Source organism: Marmota marmota, unplaced genomic scaffold (assembly GCF_001458135.2).
Source record: "Marmota marmota marmota unplaced genomic scaffold, marMar, whole genome shotgun sequence".
NCBI lineage: Eukaryota > Metazoa > Chordata > Mammalia > Rodentia > Sciuridae > Marmota > Marmota marmota.
In genome coordinates this window covers 450545-454362 of record NW_026000242.1, presented here as the reverse complement: position 1 = coordinate 454362, position 3818 = coordinate 450545, and the positions used below count along the sequence as shown (strand labels likewise).

General features: G+C 41.7%; 1 pseudogene; it reads right to left on the bottom strand.

The window, feature by feature from the left end:
* Window positions 1–1205: 1205 nt before the first annotated feature.
* LOC107145643 lies at window positions 1206–2579 on the bottom strand (annotated as a pseudogene).
* Window positions 2580–3818: the final 1239 nt, after the last annotated feature.

The window sequence follows — 3818 nt, the reverse complement described above, 5'->3', positions numbered from 1 at the left end:
AAAAATTAAGAATCTAAGGCAAGAAGAAAGAGTTCTGAGAGGAATGATGGTGAGGTGATATAACAAGATGAAGGTACTTAGGCCACTGATGTGTGTGCAAAAACGTGACTAACATGTAAATATGTTTTGGCATACATGCTGATCTGATGAATCTTTCAAAAACACTTATTAAGTTAAAAAGGAAATTAAGAAACTAAATTCAGTGCTCATCTAATCAGAATTACTATTTGTAAAGTACGTTTTTTTCCAATTTTTTTTTCCTTACGTAAATCTGTTGTCATTGTTATTATTTTTGGTACCAGGAATTGAACCCAGGGGCACCTTACTGCTGAGCCACACCCCCAGCCCCTTTTTCTTTTTTCATTTCAGAGAGGGTCTTGCTTAGTTGCTTAAGGGCCTCACTAAGTTACTGAGACTGGTTTTGAACTCATGATCCTCCTGCCTCAGCCTCCCAACTTACTGGAATTACAGGCTTGCACCACTGTGCTTGGCTGTAAAGTTATTTTGTAGTGAGAATTTGTCTTTATAACTTCCTTTTCTCTTATTTCTTATCCTTTAGGGGCCTTTTATCCAAATCATTCCCATCTATCTATTTACATTAAGTACTGCATAATAACTCATAGGTTGCACATGGCATAGTACATATAGTTAGGCAGTGTCATTTTCATTGTTTACTAATAATTGAGATGACAGGAAACATGCAGTGTATATTTGTACTTATATTATGATTTTTTTCCCTTAGGTAAAAGCCACAAATTAGAATTACCAAAATAAGCATTTATTTTGACATATATAGACAAAATTCTGAAAAGTTTCTTATCAAATTATTTTGTATAAAGCATTAGGCATTATTGAAGCATTAGGCATTATTATTATATTATTTTTATTTGCATTTCTGACATGACTCATCATTGTCACATGCATATAAATACTGTGTTTTCTGTTGTGAATTATTCACATCCTGTACCCAATTACTTACTACTCTCTATAAATCTGCCTGAAGACAATAGCACAGGATAATCCCAGGCCTGGACACTTTGCATGCTGAAGTGAAGCTCTTTCAGTATTTCACGTTGATATGTTCTCCTGCTGCTACACAGAGGGAATGGAAGTGAGAATATTTGAAGATGATTCCAAGATAGAGAGTTACCTCCCAGGAGGCGACCAAAAAGGAAGAAAGAAAATAACTGGCTTCTTAGGCATCCCTATCTCCACAGCTGCTGGGGCGAGGGAGGGCTGTGCACCTTATTGTAATAAATCAGAAGTTCTACATCCCTGTCAAACTTGTGTCCTTCAACCCATGGAAATCTGAGTTGAGGACCGGCAAGGGAGCTAGGTTAGGCACTCTTTGCTACCTGGAATTGAGGTCAGAGACAGGTTTCCTCCACCAGTGAGCACGACCAGGAACAGAGAGGGAATTAAGAGAAGACTCAGCACATTAAACTTGGGTGAGGAGGAAGCACAGTGCAGCTCCATCTGGGTTAACAGGGAAAAGAATGGACCACCTGGGAAGGGTTGGACAAAGTCAAGACCCAAGGAATAGGGTCCTGGAAACACCAGTCCTCTCTTATTGATTACCTGAGTAGAAGTCTTATCATCTGCAAGGAACTCAACAGGATTTAAGGGATAGTTGGAGTGAACTCTCTGGATACCATGCTGGGAGCTGATGGTTGCAACCATGCTGAGTGTGTAGGGCAGTTCCTTCAAGGCATCTACAGGTGTTTTCATATCAAGTCATGTCCCCAAGCTATCCTACAAATAATTATCTTAGTACTGTTTCCCTTGCGATTACTTTTAGCATCCCTATAAATGTAAGGGAAATTTCCCAGTTATGCCACCACTATTCTTTAAAGAGGACAAATACTTACCAGAAAGATAGTATCTAGGATTCAGAATGGCTAGGTACAGGTAGCACATGGCTCCATGTGCTTCTTGAGGCAACTCCTGTGCATAGTTCAGGGTGAGCTCCACTTTCAACCCAGGTTGGATATTCCCCACATTCCAACAGAAGTCATCCCCAGAGTACCTGTCTTCATCCAATATGTAGGCATGGAGATCCAGGACATTGCTTCTTCACAGGTCTTTTGGGCCTAAAAATAATATAATGAGGGATGAAAAAAAGAAACATAATATGAAGAGACTAGGGGCACAGAAAACAAAGACTGTTGGAATGGCAGTCTATGGATTTTGACATGTTCCCAGCTACAGTTTGAATGCCTCAAATTGATTTCCCCCAAAATGATTTTCAAACATTAGCAGTTAGAAAAAAGTGCAAGAAACAGCATTCAAAACCAGCATTTTCTGTGAAGGTGTTTTTTTGTAGCAATTATAAAGACTGTGCAGAATGAAAAAAAGAGAAAATACAGTATTCATCATTGTACCTCCAATTTGTCTTGCAAATCTGCCACAATTTTTTTCCCATCCTCCATGGTCTTAAAGCTGTAGACAGCAGAGTCCTCATTCATGGGGAACACAAAGGGGGGATTCAAAGGGACTTTCTCCTCATTCTCATAGTTTTAGGTTGCAGACACACCAGCCACAAACTTGAGGAGGGACAAGGTCACAGAGATGCTCTTCATTGTTCAGTATTAAAGAGTTCAAGAAGCTGTGGTAGAAGGCTTCCTGCAGGCCAGGAATTGGGCTATGTTCCAAGGATATACTGGTTAGTAAGAATCACTATTTGGGTTTACCTGGCTCCTTTTGGAGACTGATTAGGTCACAAGATGCTGATACAACTTGGCTGTGGAGAACAGCTGGTCACAGGGGTATGGCATGCTTTTCTCTGGCAAAAAATAAAAAAAATACATTCAGAGGGTTAATGTTGGAGCTAGAAAGTAGGTAGGTAGAGAGAAAGGCAAGAAGATATGGATACTTAGCCTCCTTCTGAATGCCAACCACAGGTGGGCAGGCGGTAAGATTCACCAAGTGCCCACTAAAGAGGAAATCTTTACAACACCTTGTGGCTGCTTTAAACAGCAGTGCCATGTATTCAGAAGTGTGTTCAATACTCTCTCACCCGCAGCCCCTGCAGGTGACAGAAGCTGGGTTCCCCTACATGGAGTGGGCTGGCTGAGAAATATGGTGAAAAATCACACAACACAGAAAATAGTTTTAAAGAGCGAGGGCTAGGGGGTCGGGCTTCCACACATTTATATGGCGGAAATTCAAAAGCATTTTAAAGACTGTTCTTAGCCAATTAAGGTAGGAGGTGGAATGTCCAGTTCCCAGTGGGTTACGCCCAACTCCAGAGCTAAAGATCAGTCTTCTTAGCCAAGTGAAGACAGAGGTCATGAGCATTGTGCAACCCATGAAGTAGGAGGAGTGACAAAATAGCTTGCAATGCCAAACCAAAATCTCCTTGGCTCCAAGGCCCAGTGAAGAACCTTAAATAGCTCAGGGGAGGCTCCCACAATACTCCTTAGAAGATAGCATAGGTGTCATAACCTTAACCCTCCTGAACCTTAGTACTCTTTTTCTAAAATAAGAACAATAAAACCTGCATATCACATATGAATTATGTGTGAACTTCCTATACTAATGTACTTCAGAAATGTGGTTAGCAATACCTAGGGTAAAGACTGGCCACAACGGCTGACCAAGGCCAAAGCCTTGAGTGTTAGGCAGCTGGGAGGACAGAGGGCTTCGCTCTGTGCCAGGTAGCTTTGTCTGTGTTGGACACTGGATATGCAAGACTCTGGCATAAAACAAGTCAAAAGCAGGCAGGGAAGGGGAGGAGCAAGTGAGCCCAGTGGACCACCTGTTGCAGGCAGAAGTAGAGAGCCTGAGCTGCAGCCAGGAGATGTGGGCTGCAGAGTGGG